Here is a 25,710-nt window from a genome sequence, read left to right as displayed (position 1 = left end):
CTTCTTCCTTGTATACCTTTGCCATCTGGTGAATTAAAGAAAAATTGACTGTGAGTTAGACTTTGCAGTACTTATGCATTTGGTGACAAGACTTCAGTGGGGTTGAAATTTAGTAGTCCTGAACTTTTGCTGTAATTGTGATGAAGATTTTCTAGGTGATGCAGAGACAAGTTATTAAGCCACTAGCTCTTCATCTGTCCCACAGGAACACAGGACCATTTTTTTCCTTTGCAACTGTACCTCAGAATTAGTTAGAGAATATTTAATATTTCCAGAGTGCCCATATAGTGTGTTGTGTTCTGTTTCTCTCCTTGTGCAAAATTTAACTTTGTCTAGAGAAGTGTCTCTGGTTTTCTTTGGACATTGTGCATCTAAAAAATACAGCCTGGACACTGTCACTGATTCCTATCATGCTGACTCCTTTCTATGACTTGCTCCAGAAAATTTCCCTTTACTCCTCTCCCTCCCATTTAGAGGAGAGTGGGGTCCTGTGCTGGCCTATGTGTTTTCCTGCTTACCTTTGTCCTGGCTTTCCGATGTGACTTCCATCAAGGATATCACTTTATGCTGAGGACTTTTGCCATGCATAACCACCTGGGTTGAGAGCACTGACTCATTTTCCCTTCGGGGCTGCAGCCCAGAGAGGCAAGGACTGGTTACTGCCGCCAAAGTTGACCTCACTTACTCCTGGGATTTACAGGTGAAAGGCTTCCACGGAAATGCTGAGACCAGGATGGTTTATTCCCTGTCAGACTGTGCCAGTCTGGCTGCCCTCAGCAGCTTTGGCCTCATGTGTTAACCAAACTGAAACCTATCTTTTCATTAGGTCACAAGAAGTGATGGCAGCTAATTACCTCTGCATGAAATGAACAGGTATTTTAAATTTAAAAATATGAATGGCAATTGAGAAAAGAACCTAACCATATGCTTAAGTATTGCTATATTCACCTGCATTTAAGGAAGGGGTCTTGAATAGGAAAGGGACCTGAACACTTAGTTAAATGTTTTTAATAATGAAGATTGTAGTGCACAGAGCCAGGGAATGTGCAACTTTGTGCCCTTATTTGAATGGTGCAAAACATTTTAAATGTTTAAAATGTATTTCACAAAAAAAAAAAAAAAAAAGCCACTTACACTTTAATTTAAAGAAATAATTAGTACTTCCATATATGTTATTTCACATCTATAGCTATTCCTGTTTCCAAAAAGCTGTCATATTAATTCCCCAAATGAAATTTTATTAACATCTTTATGTGTTTATCCTATGGATGGTACTAATTTGTGAGACCTTCACTACTGGTCTTCTCATTGTAACATGCAAAAAACCTTTTATGTGGCTATATCCAAACACAATCTTGTATGCAAGTCATATTTGTTTCAGATCAAGTCGTCCTCTGAGGAGCAGAGTGGCGTAAAAGGTACAGAGGAGGGAGTTAAATGGAACACTTAATAGGAACTCATCTAGCAACTGGAACTAATGGGAACAGACAGGGTTAGGAAACATGAGCCTACAAGATCTCCACTGAAAGGTATTCATTCCAATTTGTCCTCCCAAGCCTTACTTCCCAGAGATGTATGGTTCTTTTTCCTTTTTTAAATCAATTCACTTGTTTATGAGAAAGAGCAGTACCACAGTCATTTCTTTGTAAAGGTATTTCTTGAAATCCCAGAAATATTTCCAAATAGAGTGTTTCTAACAGCACTTTAGGCTGCCGACTTTCTGAGGCTTTTTGCTACCCAATGCAATGAATGGATCTCTACCCTTGATTTGATTCCCACAGAAAACAAAACAACTTTTGCTTATGTTTCCTCAATGAAAAGAATTTGAATTAAAGAAGTTTGTTGCATTAGAATTGGTAACAGTTTACACAATCCTTAGGGATATTGGAGGTGTTAAAGAGTAACACCACCTTGGGCAAACCCTTCTGTAAAAGGACTGCACAGATTACTGCAGTTAACGAAACAGAGGATATTTTAATGAAGGAAAATATCTGTACATGAGCATGCACTGCAGGTTTCTAATTCTGAACTAATTCTGTATTGGACATTGAACACTGTACTATATGAACACTTTGAACATCTGAACATCTATGAGCATCTGAACTAGGAACATCCGAACACTTTGTGTATTGGGGAAATTAGGTAAAAACACTTCTGTATGTTCTTCCTGGTCAAAATTAAAATTATGAGATTGGTGCAATCAGCCACCTCTAATAATTGGAAATAAGCTTTATTACTTTGTTAGTACCAGTGTAACTTTTTGTCAAGCTCAGTGCGAACACCCACTGCAACTCTGCCAGCCTAATTCAGGTGTCTGGCTCCAGACACAGAGGACCCTGAATGTACTGAAAGGGACAAGGTGGCCTCAGAAAGCAGACAGGACAGAGGAATTCCCTGGGCTGGCAAAAAGAAAATCTTTTTACTTTAGTGTGCTGGAGAAAAAGGAGAAGGAATGGGGGAAAAAAAAAGAGAGTCCATTGGTGCAGCCATGAATAACTGCAAACTTTTATGAGTGAAGACTACAGAGAAATGCAGTTTCCTGGGATGCCATGAGGGTTTAGTGAATCCCACACTCACCTGTGAGTAATGAGGCATTCCAGGCCATCTGCTTTGCATCAGATGTATTATTTTCTTGGCCACCCAACTGGCTGGAAGATGTCTGTCACAGTAGTGAGAAATATTCTGGACCTAGTTTGGTGAACAGCACCTTTGATATTTATGTTGTTTCCTTCTCCTCATAATAATCTGAGCTGAAAATAACCGTGATTGCAATAAGGGGAAAAAAAGAAAGAGTCGGGAAAAAATATTATAGGCCAGCAAAGGAATTCTCATAATGGAAAGCACTTCCATAAAATTCTTCTTTAGTGACTAAGTTGCTTCAGTGACTACATGAGCAATCAGGGAACTGTATATACTGAGAAGTCTTAAATGCAAACTGGGAGCATTACTAGGGAAGCTGGAGCTGTGATTCCAAGTAGAACACTTGCAGCCTGTGCTGAGTTCAAACCCAGTGTTACTGTTTCATTAACTGCATTCATAGCAAGGAAAGATGTTCAAGAACAAGTAGGGAAATTTCCTTCAAATCAGTACCACTGTTCTCATCTCTTCACTGATGTTGCCAGTCAATTAGACATGGAAGGAAAAATAAGCATGGACTTCTGTATGTTTTCACTTTTGTGCAACAGGTTTTAATCAACGCACCCACAGTGCATAAACATTATGTCAGCATGTAATTAGAAAATGGCAGACATGTAGAATAATTCAGATGCTCTTCTACCTGACATAGTCTTGGAATTGTATCAGTGTTTCCATCAAACAACATTTTACTTCTCTGATCATCTTTGCTTGGAAATAGTGTGCCCTTCCAAAATTAAATCTCTTGCTCTTTGAGTAGTCAATATATATTATTGATAAAAATAGAAAGAGATGGAATTTTGTGCAAAATTTGGTATAATCTTAACAAGTGTGTCAGGATCATAGCAACAGCTTTTCTGTGACTGCAACAACACATGTGCTGCATAGAATTAATTATCAAGAAGTGAACCGTGTGGCTGATGTCAGCCTGGAAATAGCTAATCAAGATGTCTGCTGGTAGGTTACCTTCGAACATGTAACCTACTTAACCTGTAACATAACTGTGAAGCTTCAAGTGGCTTCCCAGCAACTCTGGCTATTGTTTGGAGTTTTTTTATGTTTAGGTAGTCTGGTACAAAACTCCAATATGCAGTGTTTTCACCTGCCTGGATGTTTTATTGTTGACTCATAACTGTGATCAGATTTAGCAAAAATGAGCTAGTATTTGTATGGTTTTTTAGTGAATTTGCCCAGAACTCATTTTTGGCCATTTAAGAAAGCAGTCCAAACCAAATTTCACATCCCTGCCACCCTTCTCCCTGGACATGAGGTAAAGAAGTACCGGAAGCACCAAATTCAGTCCTTCTCTACTTAAGGACTTAACAGTTAAATTATGGAGCTGTGCCTGGAGAGACTCTGTGTCCCCACTCTCCCAGGGTTGCTTTCCTGGCTGTGGATCCTTGTATGTTGTATGTGACCTTGTATGTTTTCAGCAAAAGTGATTTTGAAAGATTTTCCCTACTCACAAAATTCTAAATAGTTATTTTCACCTTTTGCTAAGAAATTTAGCAGCACAAATCTAGATAGGTTCAAGGATATTTGTCCTTCTACTTTAATTAAGAATATAGAATCTGTTAGGTGCACATACATGGGAAAACTACACAGCCAGATGTAAGCCAAATATTGGAATTTAAAAAACATTAATATTGTTTTTATCCAATACTTGGAAGGTTAATACCAGACCAGTCAGATGGTATTCTTAACAGTCAGATGGATATTATCTAGAGAAGTCACTTATGCTTGGTAAAAGATTCTCATGGAGCCTTGGACTAATAGGTATTAAGTACAAGGTTTGACCTTCCTGTGCCTAGACTGTCATCACCACCAAATGTGTCAGTAACTTGAAGAGCCAAGACTAACATACTCTGTATATCTTGTTTAATTGTTTCTTGCTTCAGGGACAAAAACACCTACCGGGGTTATTTCAGCTGAGCTATCAAAGCCCAGCTTAGTTTGCTTTCTCTGAATGTAACACATGCAGATCAAGCAACTAAAAGATCATTTGAAAAATATATATTTCTGGGACAGATACTATGCAAAGTATCTGCTGATAGGGCTAAATTGGCCAATTACAGTTATCTCGGAGTTTACGTTGTCTTCACCTTGAAGACTCTACTGTTGATCTGTGGCAGCCTACAATAGCTCTTTAACATGCTTAGGAATGCCATTTTTACAGGGTCATTTTTCCCCCAATTACTTATACAGAAATTATAATCATTTGGCTGGTCAACATTAGTCTCAGTTGTGTTGCAGCAGAGAAAAAACCAAAGAGGGTTGCTTCAACTTAGAACACAGCACCGTGGCTTCATCAAATCTCATCATCAGTACACTGATTAAGAAAGGATCTATTATATCAGAAAGGTGTTTACAGTCAAAATGAATGAAACAGGATATGGATAATTGGGATGGCCATATTACTGGAAAAGAAACAGGGAACAAGCTCCTAATTCCATTTGAAGATAATTAGGTGGCCTGTCACTTTAATAAGATGTTTGGGCTCAAAGAATCTGCTTTGTTGAGGGTATTTCTTCTTTAATTGGCCTGTCAATTACAATTTGTCATGAAATGCTGCAAACTCTTTAGTGCCTGTTTTCAGTCTGTCTTATAAAATGGCTGCCAGAAAAGAAAAAGAAAAAAAAGGGCATTAAAATACATACTGGTTGTTATTCCCCTGGTTCATTTTAAATATTTTTGCTATTCACTTCAATGCCTTCAGGGCTGAGCTACTGAAAAGACATGAGTTATGCTCATGATGCAAGTTGCAATGGAAAAATCAGATTTAAACTGAACATGGTACAGGGTACACAGTGCTGCCCTTTCCTGGGGTCACAAGTTGAGAATGCTAAAGCTGAACGAGCAAAGCAGCAGAATAGGTGTCTTACTGGAACAAGATATTTTTGATATCTTCAAGGCTTAGTTGAGAAATTGAAAATTAACAAGTACTTTTCAGAAGGAGCATGGAAATAATCAAGCATGAAATAGCAATCTATTGACCTCTGGTAACACGATGTCTTGATTTAGAAAACTGCCTTACAAGCCTGACAAACAACCTAATGCCAACGATACTGGACTTTTTATGGTAGTTCGCTAGTTACCCAGATGAGGAACGGTCACCATGTGACAAACCATTAACAGCTGACTCAAAGGCATGCTTGGTCAAAGCAAAAGCAAGTGTTTTCCATGTTGTAATTACTTGTTTCTCTTTTCCTGGCTGAGAAAAACAGTTTGGCTGAATACAAGGGTGTTGTAAGCTCTCCCTGAGGGATAGTTTTCCTTTAGGAAGCATAGACTAAGAAGAGTTTGCTGTCAACTTATACTGTTGACAAAAGCAATAGTGTTAACCAGTACAGGAATTTAATTTTTGTGTTCCTGAGCATGTGGCATCTGTATTCTTACAGAGCTGCAGTAGCAAGTATCTAGACCCTGTTCTTGTCCTCTCCCTTTACACTGTTCAGGTGCTATGAAAGAGTTATTGTAAAAGATTTTTCTATGAGAAAATCACACTTTCTCTCTAATGACAGACAGAGCTGAAGAGGGCAGGAGCAGCAGTAAGTGCACTTTAACTGTGTGTGGAATTAAAAAGGTGCCAGAAATTCAGGAATAGGAGATGGTAGATGCAGATGTCAAAACCTAAGTCGCTATTGGCCTAGTAACTCTCATAATTACTGGAACTATTTGAGTTTTCTGTCTAAGCCAAATCTTGCTTCTCTCCTCTTAGGTATTGCAGTGAAATGCCCTGATCGTAGGAGGTGTGAAGTATGTTTTGCAAACCAGCATTTGTCTGAAAGCACTCAGCCCCACCTCAGATCTGAATGGAGAACAGTCTGCTTTAAGATTTTTTTCCAGAGTTTGGATTAGGTAGAGAAATAGTACTTTCCTCTCTGGATTTCCTCTCCTTTTTTCTGAAGGCCAGGTTCTATTAACACATATATACCGACTTTCCTCTGCAACAAAATGTTTATTTGTTTGTGACCTTTGCTTCATTTTCAGACTGGAATAGTTCAGCTGGAAGAGGCCTATGAGGATTATCTAGTCCAACAGCCATTTTAGGTTTTTGCCTTGACTTGGATCTGAAGCGAGGTGGCTGCACCACAATGCAGAGCAGTGACCACTCTACAACCACGGCTGCCCGGTGTCCGGTGCTATCGCCATGCATGGACCTTGAAAGCTTGTCTTATTCTGATGCTATGCCTAGTGGTGTGACTTAGCACTTGATTTGGGTAGGAGAATTAAAAAAGCTAAATAAAATAATGACTCAAAATGCTACACATTTGTTCAACCCCCCTGAATAGCTGTTTACACTCCTACTTTTACTATAAATTGGTACCTCATGGCTTCTTTGTATAAGACAGTGAGCTAGTCTAGCGGGATGACCTAGTTATTTTTAAAGCTCGCTTATGTCAATGCTCTCTGTCCTGTGACCATGTTGGCCACCATTATTTCGGGGTGAGGTCAGTCTTCTTCTTTGCGCGGGCCCCCTGCCAGTTTCTCAACACCTGCCTTGAAAGTGACAGCTCTATGGGTGTCCTCATAAATTAAAAATCATGTGCCTCTGCCCTGATGCCTTGGGACAGGCACAAAGTTAGAAACTGTCCTGTAACCCAAGCCCTGGAGCTGCTGCACGGGACAGCTGAGCAGCAGGCAGTGAGCCCCAGCAGCGGGGGGCCGGCTACACTGCAGACCTTGGGCAGCGCCCAGCCTGGTGCCAGCGGGCATGTGGCTGTGTCCAGTGAGAGCCAGGGATGGCCCCCAGGTAGTGATCTTTCCCCGTGGGAAGGGTGGAGAAACCAAGGGGCTAACAAGGGGCTGCTCTGGGTTCTGTGCAGCACCTTTGCCCTTCTGTACCCGGGACGAACTGAGCTGGCAGAGAAAAGATGGGGAGTGAGGAGTGGGGAGTAGGCACTCCACAATGAATGGGCAGTCCTGTGTACAGTTGTCACTATCCTTTGCCTCCTCCCAGCTCCACCGTTACAGCTCTGGCACATAATTGACCACAGCACTAATTCAGTCATGTGTTTTCCTCTTTCCAGTGTGCACTGTAGACACACAGCCAGCATACATGTGCTCCATAGCCTGACAGAGTCCTAAAGCTTCAATTCAGCAAAGCCCTCAGGTGTTCTCCTATCCCCCAAACCCAGCTGCTCAGTCAGCTCCTCTCTCACCACCCCCACCAGGAAGGTTACATCCACCCACAGGGAAACTGCTGGACAAATCAGACAAGCTGCAACACCCCACTGCTCTAATCTGTCTGCCCCTGCCCCAGGTGTGTGTTGTGACCCGTTTCAGGACCCATGCCTGGTAGTGCCCAAGGTCCGGGGAGCTGCACCTGCAGTATCATAGCACCAGAGTCGCCTCTCAGCTCCATAACTGCGGGTGCCAGACACGACTGCTAATGTGACCCCTGGTACGGAGCGAGGTCCTGGCATGCCAGCTCCCAGCATAAAAAGCAATAAAAGCAGTGAATGGAGCAGATGCTGATCAGGCACCCTTTTCAAACCAGCTGGATGCTGCCTTCAAAGGCACAGTTACCCTGTTGGCTTAGAATCCTTAGCTGGATGACTAAACTGCAGCAAAGTAGAACCCTCATTTTTTTTTTAAATGATCCATGACTTGTATTTTAACAGAGACTGCTTTTTGTCTTTCTTCTAATCTTCTGGTGGGTATCTTTTCTTCTAACAACTGGGTATTGTATGGTTGATGCTCTTGCTCATTCATCAGTAAAAGGCTGCAGATGGGTGCTGCTCTCTGTTTCTACAATACAAGCTGAACACTTTAATTATAAGATCCTAGTCCCATTTAGTGCTTCATATACTGTATCTTGAAATAAATGCATAAGCATCCAGTGAAGTGCTACTGGCAGTGATGCATCCTGTATTTTGGCAAATCTTTTGGTAAGTGTGTCCCTTGCGTTCCTTTCAGGTATTCTTTGAGTTCTTTTCCTCTCCCAGCCCTGCTGGCAACTGACAGCACTGAGGACTTGATGTGCCTTTTTTCAGCTGGTAGCAGCAACAGCAGTGGTAAGACTACAGGCACACACGCTTTGAGACCTTCTGACTTAAAAGCATCTATCATCCCATCCCTGCATCTGGTGACATTTTATAGGTGGATAGGACAATCCAGGCAAAATTGTCTCTGGGGATGGCTGCTCTGCTGCTGGCAGAGTGAGGGGACAACTCCTGCCTCTGTGGCGTTCCCTTCCCAGTTGCCCCACCTGGCGCAGAGCTGGGCAGTGCGCCGAGCAGGGAACGTGCCTCCTTTCCTATGGGTCTGGTGGTGACAGCAGCTCCTGGCCCCTGGCCAGGGTGGCTGGGGCCTGGGACGAGGCTTTCAGAGGTCTGAGAGGCATCTGCTGGCCCAACAGCTGCTCCCAGCAGGCAGGCATGGGACTGGGACAGAGCAGCCTGCTGGGCACTGGAGCACAGCCTCACGGTGAGGAGGGGAAATTATAGGGCGGCAGGAAAGCTCAGTGGGGCTGAGGCATGAAGATGCTTGGGAAAAAGAAATGGGAAAGAGCCCATTAATAATGAGAATAAGTAAAGATAACTCTTTAGCACAGGACATAAGTGAACCTTCCCATGTCACAGTTTTGCTTTCTTCTTATCTTTTCCTAAGGGAAAACATTCACGTAACCAAACTGTTGATAAGCTTTGGAAAAGTATTACCTCTCATCTTTTCAAATCTTGAGGTAGTGAGGCCACTGCCAAGGTGATCATATATTTGTCACCGTGAGTGACACTAAACCAAAGCAAGGGGTCACCCCAGTGACAGAAGAGCAACAAGAATTCCCCATGCCTTTGCTGGACTAAAGTGTTGGGTATGTCAGCAAAGGTTGGTCTGAGATTGCCTCGGGGAAAATAAGGCGGTCCTAGATACACTGATCTAATAGCACCTACAGCTGCCTTTATCAGATTAGCAGTAATATGGAGATAAGGAACATGCACTGGATTAATTTTTTCAGGGAAAAAAATTATGGTAGTTGTCAAAGAAGTTAGATATTATGGTATTTCTGCAGGTGAGATTACACAATTGATATAAAGCATGGGGCTCAAAGTGTTAATACTTGTGCTTTTTGCCCTTATGCAGAACTTTTGGTCTGAGTCAGAATTGTTCTGAAATCAATGGAAAATGGGACCTTTAAACTATCAAAATCCTGATGCTCTAGGATTACACTTGTCTCCAAAAGGCAGCATTGCTTTGTCAAATTAGAGCTTGACAAGTCATCAGGTGACAGCTCATTTTATTTTTGCTGTGACACACCTTATGCCTCCAGACACCTGCATATCCCTAAAGAAGTTATTTAAACTTCCAGAATATTCATTTCCCTTCCCTGTGTTTCCTTTTCTTGTCAAATCCAATCAGCATTGACTGGGTATGAGGCTTCTGTCTCAGTTTGAGCTTCTCAGTCCTCCAGTGTTACAGGGACATAAATAAAAGCTGTGCCATGTGAAAACACAGAACTGTTCAGTATTGAGCAACTTTTGGTGCTGAATTAATTACACAGAAGAAAAATATCAGTTGTGGGCATCATGGTGAGTTTAGGGCATAAAACCATGGTTTGTCTGCGGAAACCTTTCCTAGCTGTTCTTTGCTGGGCGCAGAGTGTGGTTGTGTTTGAATTTCTGCTGTTGGTAATGCAGTTAGGGCTGAAGACAAAACAAAAGGAAGCCTGTCTTTCTCCTAAAGGATTGGTAATCCAATGTCCTGAGCCTGGCAACACTCACAAGCAGGTTTTATTTCATTAATATAAACGGTAGATACTTACTTGAGTATATATATCTACTTTTCAACTGTAGCTACTGTGTCAAGAAAGGGCTTGACAAAAAGTTTCTACCTATCAGGATAATTTTTTATTCTTTACTTATTTTCCTACCCACCAGTGTTAGGTTTCTTGATTTGATTTTTGTGGGATAATTCTGTGTGACAATAAAGTAGATTGAGAACCAAAGAAAGCCTTGGTAGGATCTGGGATGTTGAACAGCAGCATTGTGGCCTTGCTTCATCCTGTGAATAGTTTTCAGCATTTCCATATTTAGCCCACAGTGTATTTAAGAATTCAACTCAGACTGTAACTCTAGGAGGTAAACATTTTGTTTAATCAGGGTCTTACATATTTTCTTGGCTGTGTTCATCATAGGAAAACTTCTGAACTAAAATTTGGAAAAGAAGGTCAAAGAGGTTATTATTTCATTATATAGTCATGTTTTTATGAAGAAAAATGAAGTAGAAAGCACACTAGTATTGCCAGATCAATTTTATAATGCCAACACCTTTAAAGGCAGCAATTGCTAACTAGTTTTACATGCTACAGAGCAGAAAAATAGTTTATGTTGTAAGCATCCTTGCTCAGAAGAGAGGAAAAACACAAGAGCTGATTTCTGTGCCCACCTATGTACAGATGGGAGCCTATGTGAAAGGGAGATGTTCATGGCTGTGCCCACGATGTGCCAGTGGGTGTCAATCAGCCTTGTATCCTGGTGGCTATTGATGACGAACCATTAATCTTCACAGCACTTTGTTTCTAGTATTTTAATATATTTGAAGAGATGCACAGCTGTCACTGGCAACAAAGCATCTCCTGATCATTGACCTCCCATGAAAACTCCAACAAACAGGACTGAACAATAAGAAGGATTCCAGAATGTGTTTAAAAATACTTTTGCTTGTTGAATCACTGCACATGCTTTGCTGCATTCAGAGAGTTTAGTATTTGGGTCTTGCCTGAAGCTAATGACAAAAACGCCTCTCACCCCTGTGAAAGCTGAAGGCCTGCTTTAAGTGCTGTGGAAACAAGTTCGGCACCTCTTGATGTCAATTTGATTACATGTAGGTGGATCTGATTACACTTAATGCATACAATGCCTTAATACCCTCCAAGGCCAAGAGAATTCAAAAAATGGCACTTGCTGAATGGTTTCTGTCCTCCAGCTTGTTCCTCTGAACTCAGCACCTCATTGGGAAGCACGACAGCAAGTTTTCTGTGCTAGCAATATTTCAATAAGGCACAGTGTATCAAGGTGAACCAGAGGCTATCCAGTACTCCCTGTTCTTGATGTCTTCATCACAGGGCAAATTTAATACCTACTTGATTTCACATGCTGCATTTTGCCTGATTTGTGTAACGAGATGGTTGGCATATTCATTCACTGTTCTCACATATGTGTTGCCTAAACACTGTGCTGAAAATAGCAAAATATTTGGGGGACTTCTCCTGCCCTCGTTCTGCCCTGGAAAAAACTTGCTGTTGAAATGCACAACGTCTTAGGGGTAATAATAAATAAAAGGAAGGATATCTCATTGATATGCAGATTTCTGTCTGCAAGTTGTGCTAGAGCCGCTTCATCATTTTCAGCGGAGTTAGTCTAGACTTCTCCAAAGTGTTTTCACACTTGGCTAAGGAGAAACAAGAACATGTTTTCTGTTCTCCTCTTATAGTAGCTTCCAGATTGACATCTCCATGGAGGAGTGAGTATCCACAACAAAGGCAGGCTGCATGCTGTGTTTTCCATGCTCCAGCTGCACAGGAGCCGTCAGGGCTCCACGTAACAGGGCGCACTGATCTAGCTTCTCTCTCTCTTTGGTAGATCAGATTTGCTAAGTGCTTAATGGCACTGAAGTTCTCCTGGTGACCAGGCTGGTATTGCCTTCCTTACGTGGACTGTTAAAGTGCACTATTATTCGCCTACTCAATTAATTGCCAAGGAGACAGAGGAAATACGTGCCCAGAGAAGAAAATGAAGCCATTTTTATTTGCTGGCTAATCAAAATCCAATGGCTTTTGAAGACAGTGTGAAATGATCATTAATTAGGAGGGATACCTAAATCTGAAGTTCAAAGAACCCTGAACAAGCCAAGGAAACAAGGCCTGGAGGACAGAACTCACTCTCCCACTGGGAAAGGGTGGCTACATGGAAGTGCATGAGACCCATGACCTGTGGAGCATGACCTGCCTAGCTGCATAAATTTATCATGTTTTCTTGTTAGGCTTTATCCCAGAAGGGAGAAGGTCAATGCTTTCTAGCAACACAGATCCTATTCCTCCATGTCATGTTAGTTGTTTGTCATGCCAGGGACTGGGGCAGGGCATCTCTGAGTCTCTGTGGTGACCTGAGCATAGCCACTATCATGAACCAAGTGGAATGTACTTAGAAGGTACTTTAGAAGAGTATTCAGGGCAGTAAAATAAAACAAAATTCATTTCTAAACTAAGAAAAATCTAGAAGTCTGAAGGTCTCCCAGCAGTCAGTGCCCTTAGCTTGCAACAGACCTTTGCTCTGTTTTCACTAAAAATAAGCTGATTTCAAAACTTACTGGCAATTGTGCGAAGAGGAGTAGATCTAGGATTCGTATTTTGCTTTTGCAAAGGATGTATATACAAAATATAACACCTGAAGGTATTATAAAAGATACTCTGCAAATACATAGAAAAAAGAAAGCATCTAATAATGCCAAGGCCATGGGTTCAATCCCCATATGGGCTGTTCACTTACCAGCTGGACTCAATGATTGTTGTGGGTCCCTTCCAACTCAGAATATTCTCTGATTCTTGTTTGTTTTTTTCAAAACAGTATCCCTGAAATATTTTGTGAGTAAAAACCTGTCTTCAGACTCAAGTCAGAGTTGGACTGTGGTTTTGAGAAGAACTTTTGCCAGCATTGTGCCTATTTATTAAAATAATTATGTGGTAACCCCAGACAGCTATATGGAAACCTGAGGATAATAGAAGAGAGCAAAACTAGAGAAACTTAGAAAATAAAATACAATTTTCCTAGAGTCAAAGGGCTGGGCTATTTCTCTCCTGGGAAGTAAAGACTTTAATACATGTAGATCTGACCCCAACCACTATCTTACAGATTAGCCTGAAAGATTGTGTTCTGGAAGGGCACGCAGAGAACTCCATGTGATAATTTCCTGGAATTTCTGGATTGAAACAGATAAGAGCTGCATGTTGACATCTGTGAATTGATGTAACCTTTTGTTTGTAAGCTGATCAGACTATGATCAAAAAAGAACTATGATCAAAAGCCTTAGATAAAGGATTCAATGAGTTAAATTCAGGAAAAAGAAGCAAAAAAAAAATTTTAACTTTAGTACTACATAGATTGAAGTGGTATTTGCAGACTCCTTTACAGAAGGACTGCTTCCTGGTTAAATTTACTGTCTTATTTCTGAATGATAAATCATATTAAAATGTGTATACTGATCAGAAATCTTCAAGAAGGCAGTATGTATGGTTCCAAAAAGTACAAGTACGGGGAAAAAAATAGAGTTATTTACAAATATGTCGTATTTGGCACCTTCTTCTTGCAAATGAGGAAAATGAGGAAATATGGACATGATAAATAACATTTCTAAATCCTACAATTTTGAAGAACACTATACTAACCAAAGTTATAGTATCATTACTCTTCATAGAGCAAATTGGAACAGATCTTCAAGAATAAGTACTTCCTCTTAATTTATAAAGTCTAGGTATTTTCATAGGGGTTATCCTTTGCAGTAATAGTGATACATGGAAGTTTGGAAACAAGGTCAGAAATGTCCAGACAAGAAGTGGAGTTTTGCCATGGATTTTAATAAAGTCAAATTCAGGCTTACTATGCCTTCTGTCCAGTACCATGCTACTTGCCCATGACATGACAGCCACAAGCCCTAACACCAACCTGCATTTGATGTAGTTCAGTGTGAATAACGACAAAATGTTTATGGGAGAAAAACTGTTGCAGTGGCTAAGTCCACTTTACACCCCTCAAGTTGCCTTAAAAGTGGTCTCTCCTTACAACACTGTGCTACAAAGTTCTCCCTTTGTCTAGATTCTGCTGGTCACTGGCTCTCTCCCCCTCCCATCCCTTTTCCCATTGGCCTCTGTTATGGCATTCAACCTTGCCTCTGCCCCCAGCCCTCAGACTATTGGTTTTGGATGCTCTGCCCGCCTTTGGGAGTTTTCGGGATAAAAAGGGTGCAGGCTTTTGGTTGTTGCTCATTCTTGCCTCTGTTCCCTTTAGGGTGTGTTGCCATTAAATGCCTCGGAATTGCACACAGAGAACCCCTCTCACCTCTCTGTCTCCAGTCTGTGCATAGACTGTGTGTGTGAGTGGCTGCTCGTGACTGCCTGCGAGGGTGAGATCGTGTGCATGTGTGGGTGCTGGGAGAGCACCGCCTGAGCGTGTCCACGAGGGACCCAGTAGGGACAAACGCAGCATCGATCCACCGAAGCCCTTTCTTTAAAAAACTACCTAGACCTGTTACTTAGATTATTGACTATTTAGGTAATTAACTATTTAGACCTGAAAAACTATTTTCAGGCCTGTACGGAGACATTTTTGTGTCCTAGTATAGAAGTATTGAGCAAGCATGTGGCCAAAAGCTGAAGGCTGAAGTTTAATGCAAAGCGCAGTGAAATACCTTGCTATGCAAAAAAATCACTTCCTCTCAAATGACTCTCAAGTCTTGTCACTAAACACACATGTAGACAGTTTTCCCATGATTTATCAAGCCACATTTTCAAGGATGGAAATTCACCAGGTTTTCTGGACAAGTGTGTCAGTGCTTGTCATAAAAGATATTTCCCTCAAGTCCACCCACCAGCTCTGTTGTGACAACTTGTGACTGCTGTGTCTTGTCCTTCCACTTTCATCTCTGCCTCTATCATCTCCACAACCCCCTGTGGATACACTGCTAGAAGACTGCTATTAGATTCACCTTGCTTTGTCTTCTCCAGACCAGAAAAACACATCCCCCGCAGTTTTTCCTTTTTTCTTGGATGCTCCATACACTTAACTCTTCTGCTAGTCCTTTGCTAGACTGTTGGCAGACTGACTGCACCCAACGACTCCCAGACTGCCCTGCTCCTGGCAGGGGTGGTGGAACAATTCTGGCTATCAGGTGCCTTGTCACCCTAGGAGAGCCCTCACTGCTCCTGGTCCCTGAGGAGGTCCCTGACAATTCCATATGTACATTCCTGCAAGCAAAGGAGAAGGGAATAATTCCTTCTGTCAGGCCGCTGCTTAAATTCCCACTATCCACCATGCTCACTGGTGTCCAGTGGCTAATCCTCTGAGCCACTTCTCCAGCCTCCTTGTAGGAGACAGCTCTAGCTACCCTTACAAAACCTTCCTGGTAAAATGGTTGTCATAGTTGTGTCCACTTTCCACCATTTCTGTACAATGGAAATTGCAAGGTGTATTTTAGGGGCAGAACACATTTTATATTTCCTGTTTCTAATTACCAAGATGTTAAAAAGAATGTGTAAACCACTTGATAATAACATGTGTGTTAAAGACTGGCTGGAGCATTTATTAGAAGAGCATTTCTTTATTCTTTAGCGTGTCAATGTATACAGGGAGGATGGTTTTCCTGTTCCTTTTAAAAAGAAAAATACTAGGCTTTGATTCTCTGGTTTCTTTTCATCTTCATCTAGCATACAAAGCTTCAGGGAAAGTATACATAAAGATAGAATAGCAAAGAAATCACAAAAGGAAGATATCAATAAGAAGCACCACTGACAATTCTCTAAGCAGTTTCCAAGCAACTTTTAATGGAAGGTCAGGCACAAGCAAGATAGAGGGAGGAAAAACCAAGACATTATTTCATACAATAAAGTGACTGTGAATGCTGCCAGTTACAGAGGAAATAGATTGGCCAGCCTGAGCACTTATTTATGTTTTCCTGTGAATACAAATGAAAATCCTCTACAAAGGGTACTATCAAATTTGAGCGGGAGTGTTAATTCCAGCAATAGGTTTGCAATACTCCTCAGAGAGGCTTTCATCACTGAATATGTGATGTTGACTTTGTGGTAATAATAATGATCCTGCTGGACTCCCTGAGCTCCTTCTGCCTGAAGATCTATAATGCTTTTTGTCTTCAATTAATCATGCCTTACATTTGCAGCTTCAAGAATATTTGGCATGAGTTATGCAGATGGGGCAACTGAAGGATAGAGGCAAGGAGTGGCTTTACCAAAGCTGCTGTAGCTGTCCACACACATCCTAACACAGACAATGGAATGGCCAGAGGTGTGCCTTCAGCCAAGAGGAGACAACCATATGTGCAAAGAAACCTTGCTACCCAGCACTGTGGGCTGCCTACCACAGTTCCTTGTGGCAAGAGAGAGAGGTTGTACCTGAAGGGCATATTTCTGTATGTGCAACTCCTGTATGATGTTTACTTCTTTCTTCATCCAGCATCTGGCAGCTTTAGAGAGTTGGCAGCTGAAGTAGTCCTTTTCAACCTGAGTGTCATAACAGGCAGTCTGAATGCATCACTTTGGTCCCAAAATCATAGAGCACAAAACATCTCTCTGTACTCTGTGGCTTGTTATCATGGTCAAGAAACAAAACCCCATGTGTCCGTGCCAAAAAAGCCCTAGGAAGGGTTCCAGGGGTTGATTTGGAGGCCTGAAATTGAAGAAGACCAATTATTAGTTACATTGAGAATGCTGGTCCACTGAGTAGTAATAGCAAGTACAAAATGAAACTTTTCTCTTTTAGATTCCATCCTGGTGAGCTGACAAGATGATAAAGTTTGGTTTGATAAAACTTTGCTTCTCATGGCTAGGTGTTCTGATGTCTGCACCAGGCTGATACTACAGCCTGTGTCTTCACATGGCACTTCTCCTTCCCCATCCAGCGCATCTTCAGGTTAAAAAAAAAAAAAAGAAAAAGGCAAGTGAAACAATAGTCTGAATTTGAATTTTTAACCAGAGAAAATATTTTTGCCAGCAGTTGCTGATGATGAGGTTCTGGGTCAGCATCCTATATGCTCAGAGGCCTGAACAAGAGCATCAAGAATCATTTACATTGGGAAGTCCTCAGCCTTGATCCTGCATTTAATCTGATAGCCCCATGTAGCTATCTTGGATACCCCTAGGACATGCCAGATTCATGTACCACCTCTATCTAGACTCTGTTAGCTCAGAGATTTAATATTGTCAGGCTGCAAAGGCTTTTTGCTATCTGGGAATAAGGTCCTCACACACACACACACACACACAAACACACACACAAAACAGGCGGCGAGGAATTGCTGCAGCTGAACATGAGACTCTGGGAAGCACCTCTCTGCACATGCTCTTACGTGTGCTTTCCACAGCTGAGGGGTGATGCTGAGGCCACTTGTCTTGCTCTGGGCCTTTGCTTGCCAGGCACAGCTGGTTCATAATCCAGTCCACTGGGACCATAAAGTGAAAAGAAGTCACATTATGCCCTTGAAATACATGAGAGCTAGTGGCCAGATAGTCCAGTACTTAAAGACTGAGATTTGAGTACAAGTTTACAACTGTGATGCCCATACTACAATTTTTTTGGAGAAATTGATAACAGATATTAAAGGGAGTGGACCAGCTTCTTAACAGGGTTTCAGCTACTGAAATCTGCTCAGCTTCTACTTCCAATTTCCAGCAGTGTACATAAGAAGACTTTCCAGAGGGCACAAGAAACAATCTCAGAATTTATTCCACAGTATGAATGGGTTAGTTCTAGTGCATTTTCCTTGTCGTAAAAATAAACTGAGTGAAGGTTTGAAGGATAGTTTTTGATAAACAAGTCTGTTTCTGTGTTCTGAAATGTGTTGTGAATTTACTTCTTTCTCAGATCAAGGGTAGCCTATGAACCAGGGTACACATGTCTGACAATATATACTTATGGAAGAAGCTGATATAGTTCAGAAGAACCTTGTCTGTAAAATACACTCAGATATATTTGAAAAAAATGCTGTGAAAATCTCAGTATTCTTATAACACTTCTCCTAATAGACATGATTTTTTATTTTTTATTTAAATGACAGCCCTTTCCAAATTGTATGCAAACCACATGCATCCCAAGCTGCTTCCTGCAAAGAAGGATACCAGTGAGAGCTAATTACATCCTTATTGAATGTGCTGAATTTAACCTGAAGCAGAGGACAGATTTTTCACAAGACATGCTCAGCAGTGGACATGGCAACTAATCATCAGGGGTGCAGTAATATCTTAAGGCTAGTGCAGCTGGTCTACAGAAAACTGAAATAAGACCTTAGGCAGTGTGATTTGGGCTACATATAGACTGATAAAGGGGCCAACAGTTGGGCTTCCCTCTATTGTCTTCTTCAGCTGCACTAGACCAGCTTTCTGTTCCAGACCCACTTGGCTGAGGTCACCTCCTGGGCTGAAGTCAATGATGCAGCTGACAGGTCTAGGTCAGAAGAGGCATGTGAGAGAAGATTTCTACCTCAGAGTAGGTTGATACTGGTTTTATCTGGGCTGCTCTGCTGTCGTCTGCAGAAGTGTGGTGCCTAGCTCTGAGCATGTGGGTTATGTTGTGGGTAGTTGGCTAAGAAGTGCTTTGGCAAGGCAGCACGTGTCTCTGTCAGAGGTTTGTGGTGAGTGTTTCTTCTAAGACAAAAGGTTAATAGAATTTCAGTATTTTACTTACAAATCCTTTGTTTTCTTTGCTTGCTTTTAATTTAGCATTGTGAAAACTTCTTCAGTCATGATGGGAAAATAACATCTTGAAGCCCATGAAATTGCAATTATCTAAATTTAAACTATCTTAGGTGAGTTATTTATCATGCTGAAGTCTTGGGCTATATGAGACAGCATTCCTCGTGTTTGCTCACTACACTTCTTCCTGCCCTTAATATTTAACTTCTTCTTTACTTACTTTTAGGTTTGAGGGGTTACTTTGAGAGTTACTCGAAATTTTTTTCAAAGTAAAGATCTGCACAGCAGCCAGCAGCTGTGCTTCTTAGTGGGACCACAGTGTGTGTATGTTCCACAGAACTACTTGCTTCCTTGTTTCTGAGGCAAATTTAAAGCTCTCAGCCTCCATGAAAAATCTTTTGAGTTTTTTAGAAACCATCTCAGCTGGAGCAGTTTCTTTTAAGCCAACAAAGCTAATGGTGCCTAATAGAACTTCTTGTAACTAAGGAAAAAGCATGACTGGATGAAACCTCTGGGTGGAATTAACTACCAGAAGGAATGAGTTTAAGCCCAGTTTAAGTTGTTTTTGGAGCAGCTGAAAATATTTTTAAAAACAGGCTTCTTGCAAAAAACAAAGAGAAGAATTGACAGCAATAATAACAGGAAATTTGGGACTTTCAACTCATTCTCCATAATAGGCTTTAAAAAAAACATTACTAATGGGATGAAGTAAGGTAATATTATGGCTATAAAGACAAGGGACTGCAGGTAGGAGCTAAGAAATTCATCTTTCTAAATGTTGCTTTCAGGGCAGGGACATCTTGAACAGTAACATACAGATCTGCCTTTTAATTCCTAACCTGTTTCCTGCCTAGGTCCATTCAAATCTTGTCTCCTCTCTCTTGCAATACTTAATGGACGTTTAGTCACTGTTTCAGGATTTATCTAGCTAAAAATGACTTTTACTTTCTATAGCTTTTTCTAACACAGTGTACCAACTTACTGTTCTGTGGTCAGTACCATTCTCAGCCTTCCACTTCTCCCAGCTTTTGGCAGAGGAGTGAATGCAAGACAACGTACCCTTAGTCTCCTGGTAGCTGCTGTGCCCACCCTGATGCCAGTCCCATGTTCTTTCTCCCTCTCTTACTCTGATTGTGCTTGGTGAAATGTCTCAGGCACTTCAGTGAGTCATGCTGCTTTAAGACAAAACTGATGTTTTGGAAGGTTTGGTTTTCAGCTGTGTTGGTTCCCTGAAAAGCCTCACTGTAAGGTTTCACAGACAGTGCTGCCAGTCTGTGGGGAGAGAGCATCAGGGCTTCAGCTGGGTTAAGGTGCTACAGAGGAGTACCTTAGCTGATGGTATTTTGCTGTATGATTCATCAAAAAGGCACCCTTTCCTGTTCACAATGCACCTTCTGTTACTGCAAAATTATCTTACCTGGTGTCGTGGTTTAGGAATGGTATTCCCCAATTTAGTGTTCCCACTGAACCACTCCAAACCATGCACTGCTCACTCATTACCCCCTCCTGCTGCAGCAGCCTGGAGAGGAAAATTGGAGGCACAAAGAGTAAAGATCACAGGTTGAGATAAGAATGATTTACTGGAAACAGCAAAAAAAAAAAGAAAATTAGCAGTAAGGGCAACAATACTAATATTAATAGTAATAATTAATATTAATAATAATAATATTATAGAGTGTATAAGAAAGAAAAAGTGAGTGATTCACACGTGATTGCTCACATCCCAAGGAAAATACCCAAAAATAGCCAACAGCTCCCTCTGCCACACTATGTGACTCTTCGGGGCTACACGGCAGGGGAGGGACCCCAACAAACAGCTCCCTCTGCCACACTATGTGACTCTTCTGCAATTCCCTCAAAATGACATGAGGTGGTATGGAGTAACTGTGTCCTGGTCATGCCCCCCTGGCCACTGCTAAAACTGAACCCCATCCTGGCCAGAACCAGGACAGCTGGTCCTGAAGACACACCATCCTGTCTCATCAATGTTGCTGTAATGACCATTTCTTATCATGTCAAGTTCCCCGGACAACACTTCCCTGTGCAGCCTCTACCAATTCCCCATGGTTCTGCTGCATTAAGGGCCTCAAACTCAGGTCCCTTTCTTGACTTTTTTAACCTGCGTCAACAGATCATAATCACTCTCAAAGAATTAATTTCCATCTCCATTTGTGTCCTGCTGCCATTACATGCTCAGTTTCAAGATGCTCTTGACCACACAGTTATCCACGTTGGGGAAGCTTCTTCATATCCCTGCTGTTATCCTCCCTGAGGCCTCTTCTTAAGATTCCTTTATTCTGTGATACCTACCAGGAAAAAAAAAAGAAAGATGACAAATCACTGGTGTGCTCAGTCTATAGACTGCTGTGTCAGCCAGCATTGTATTGCTGTACCTCTTCTCATGCTCATATCTTTTTCAATACTTAATTTATGTTGCTGCAATATCTAAGAGCAGCATCCTGGTCCAGATTTCTGACTTAAGGGTTGGAAGGAGATTACTACTCCATTTTTATTGACTGCTCCATCTTTACTAGTTGTGCAAGTTGCCAGTATGTTGATCCATAGAGTTCAAAATTCAAACCAGAGGGCAATATGCATTGATAAAAATTATCTGAACAGCTCATTCATGTTGCTGGATTCAAATGTAGAAGCACTATCTGGAGTAATATCAGCAAAGAATTGTTGTCATTTGAATTCGCTTGGGAGTTTCACAAACTAGGAAACACTTTAAAAATTTATGTAATCAGAATTAGACTAAGTAAAATAAAAATTTTGGTAGGACTTTGTGGCTTGGCAGACTTCAATGCAGGCTGAAGAGACCTATTTCTCTGCTCCAATGTTTGTTTTTATGAAGACATTTTGTATATAATGATGTGGTGATATGTTACCGTGGATGTAGCACTAAATATAGCGTGAGAATATGTGTGCTATTTGAAGAGATCATACAAGGGTGTGTAGTGGGGGCTGCATTTGCTGTATGTGCAGTACCCTATTTATAACAGACATATAGAATGGATTTAGTGTACCAGAAGTCAGCATGTGAGCTGAAGACTTAAAAGGACATAGTGGTAGGGCTCAACAAACGTGTAAAAAAGAATACGGAATTAATGAAGTGTACTCAAATTTAGCTGCTTTTTGATATGCTAACAAAAACCATCTCTGGCTTGGTTTCATATTGCACCTAAACTTAGTAGTCAATAATAAATATGACCTTGATCTTTCTATTTTTGGTGAGTGAGTTTTTTGCATCCACACAAATCAAGTGAAATCAAGTAAATCCTCAGTGCATAAGATGTACTCATGTGGCAAATTACAAACTTATGTGCAAATGCTGGTACATGCCACTAGGAGCCGTGACCACTAGGCCTGGTCTCTGTTTTCTGGTAGGAAAAGATGTTTTTCTAGAGACTACTTCTCTCTTTCCTCCTTCAGAATGCTTAAACACACCTTGATACAGCTTTGATAAGTTTTCTTGACCGTGCAACTTCCATTAACCAGATTAGAGAAGCTGAGCATCTGCATTCTCAATATGACTGAAGAGTAATTTTTCTTCCCCCTGCCTTTTGCACAGGCTATACTGTTCTACTGCACTTTTCTTTGACATTATCTCCAGTGCTAACATCCCTGAGGCATAAACTTCCTTCACTGAGAATTTAAATTTGTCCATAGGCTGTTGGTTTTGAACACTTAACCTATTTGAAGTAGGCATGACTTGCAGATTGATTCTGGAGACCAACAAAGGATGTATTGAGGAATTTCATTGCCCCATAGCAGTAAAAGGAAATGAATTGGTAGACTAGTCTCAAGTTAAAAATTCTTGGCTTACTTACTTACAGGAAGCTGAAGCATCACAAAATCAGAAAATTAAAGATATACACAATTCTGACTTCTTCATCTGTGTTTCCAAAACAAATCATTACAATGTAATTGTGAACACAACTTGAGAGACTTTTAAAATTCTAATCAGCAATTATATATTTAAAGTATTTTGAGAGATCAGCTGTATGTGTAGCCATACAGAATTTTTCTCTTAATTGCATCATTCCTTCAAAAATCATGAGGATTTTTTTGGCTTCCAGGAATAGCAAAGATAACACAGGGATGTACCATCCGCCTTGTTCAAAGAAATATCTCTGTCCAGCTTATTTTCTAAGGTCAGAAGCTTCTGGTCCTCTGATTCCTAAAGGAGGGAGTAGAGCATAAAGCTGGTTGATACCTGTCTACCACCTTCTCCTGTTGGTCTGGTGGGAGAGATGCCTGTTGCAATCCTGCCCTTTAGGGTTTAACACAAACTCCCTCAGCTGCAGAATGCTGTAGCTGCTCCTGGGTCTGACACACCCACTGCAGCAAGGGGAGGATGATGCCTTTGGGAGCACATGGAGACTCTTGCACAGCACCTCTCTCTCCTCAGTGAAGCTCACTGTCCAGGGTCTGTCACGAAAGGAGAACTCAGCATTTGGGAGCCCTGGTCTGAGCTAAAGTCTCTTGCTGTGTTTACTTTGAGCCTGACCCTGACCTAGGGACACTGCTGATCAAGGCTAGTACTCACTTAAGTCTAAGTTTTTTAGTTTCTATCTCTCATTTACATCACACAGGTGCCATTAACACAGGTGAACAGTCACTTAGTGTTTAGAGATCCCTGTTGTCATAGCCTTGTGCTCTTAAGGAAAACCTGTGCAAGAATTCAGGAAAACTAAGGAGTTTCCCTGAGTTCCTCGTTGCCTGGCTCATGAGTCCCTTTTATCAACTCCAGGATGAGAACACAGATCTGCTACAGCTGCCAGAGACTGTCAACATACAGTGACTGAGGGAAACCTATATGCTCATCCTCACTACAGTGATGTAGGGTGTTTTTAGCTGAAGGCCCATGACCTTTGAGGGAAGTCATGCAGTGAAATGCAGACCATGGCCTGGACTGTGACATGCATTCAGCCCCTGGCCCTGTGGCTGCACCTCCACAGCCAGCAGTGCAGGAACACTGCAACATCTCTTCCTGCATAAATGAGGAGGAACACTTGGTTTATTTTCATTACATTGGTCTTTTATACATGGTTGCCTTATAGAAGACATCAGCATTGTAGGCAATCTAGAGCCTATATGCTGTGTTTCTATTACAATTCCAGCTTTCCTGAAAGCAGAAGTTACGAGAGCCTAAAGACAGTATTTTCAAGAGAAGTCTATTCACAGATAAGGTTTATAAGGCTAGCTTGTGTGTCAGAAGTACTGAACATACCTTTGGAATCCTGGGCCCAAATGTGCCCAACAAATCGTACCCAGGCTCACAGCACTTCTGAAAGTCCAGCATTCAGACCTCACGGGAAACTTGAGGCAAAGGCTGGAGAGCGACCCAGGACTGGCTTCCAAGTTTCTCTGGCTCAAGATGAACATTCCTGTTTACTCAAGAGAGCATGCCATGTTAAGCTCCAAGTGTAAAGGAAAATTTGGTCAGTGCAGAGTTACCAAGACTGTACTTTGGCAATGATGCTGGATTAAAATACCAACTCTTCACATGAGATTTAATGAGTGCCAGTAGGCAAGGTGAGGCCTGTTTGAAACTTTTTAAAAAAGAATTTTATTTAGTCAAGCCAAAGCAAAGAGAACTTTTTGAACAAGAAATGGAGACTTATTTTCTAATACAGGAGAAGGAACATACCTGTCTTTAATACTTGGTCACATACATGGTCTGCCAGAAGACAACATCCCCTTAGTCATAACCATAAAAGGTTCTGACAACTCTTCTTTCCTGCAGAAGGTCTTGGTTCTAGTTTGCAAGGGCACTGAGGCAGCCATGTACAAGCCAGGGATAGCTGGGAACAGTGCCTGGAAGAGAGCATGATGAGCCTTCCCACCACTGGCTCAGCCTAACCAAATCCAGGCACAAGTGTGGTGAGAGCTGCTCCAAAATGGGACAACCTTGAACAGAAACACTCCTGTGGCATTTTCAGAGTTTGAAAGGTTTTGTCTAGCCCTGATAATAGTCTCTGCACTAGATAGAGCATGAGGACAACTGTCTCCCAGTGTCATCCAGATAATGGGGTGATTGTCTGCAACGAACTCTGTTCTCTTACCAGTCTTCACATGCTGGAGATTGCTCAGTTTCACAAAACTGGGCTTGTACAGGGATTTTTTCATTATCTGGGGCATAGGTCTTCCCAAACATTTCTACAGAATTAGTTTTTGGCTTATTGCATGGATGGGCCTCTTGACATAACTGATTGTGAAGGAGGGGAAGCAGGTCTGGTTTGTTAAGTTTTTAAAAAATTTATTACTAGTAGGTGATGTTTTGACTTCTTTGGCCTGGCATCTCCTGCACCAAAGAGGAGAGCAGGACCTATGTAATGAATGAAACCCTGAATAGAAAACACTATTGTTTCAATTTTTTAAAAAAATAATATTACAAGGGCTAATTGCATGATTTAACATTTGAAAACTCTGCATTCCTTCTCTGCTTTGGAGAGTAAAAGGGCCTATTATCATTTCCAGGCCAGATGTTTCAGTTTATTGAGCCTGTTTGATCCCTGCACCTGTCTAAGACCAGCAGTTGCTGGATTAGTGGAAGGAGCTGAATTAAAAAATCTGGACAACTGTTACTGAACAAGTGAATGGTGTGAAAATGAACAGACTTTCGGTATAAAGGATTTACTGTTTGTGACACAAGG

At 41.4% G+C, this 25,710-nt stretch overlaps 1 long non-coding RNA gene across 1 annotated transcript in view; it reads left to right on the top strand.

Moving 5' to 3' along the window:
* Positions 1-6,871, top strand: part of LOC108448048 — a 31,779-nt gene extending 24,908 nt beyond the window's left edge. Inside the window, exon 3 of the long non-coding RNA XR_001863834.1 lies at positions 6,625-6,871. This is a non-coding gene — a long non-coding RNA (uncharacterized LOC108448048). The remainder of the gene's footprint in view (positions 1-6,624) is intronic.
* The last annotated feature ends 18,839 nt before the right edge of the window (positions 6,872-25,710 follow it).

The sequence above is a fragment of the Corvus brachyrhynchos genome, unplaced genomic scaffold, assembly GCF_000691975.1.
Source record: "Corvus brachyrhynchos isolate BGI_N302 unplaced genomic scaffold, ASM69197v1 scaffold14, whole genome shotgun sequence".
Classification (NCBI taxonomy): domain Eukaryota; kingdom Metazoa; phylum Chordata; class Aves; order Passeriformes; family Corvidae; genus Corvus; species Corvus brachyrhynchos.
This window is presented reverse-complemented; position numbering and strand designations above follow the sequence as displayed.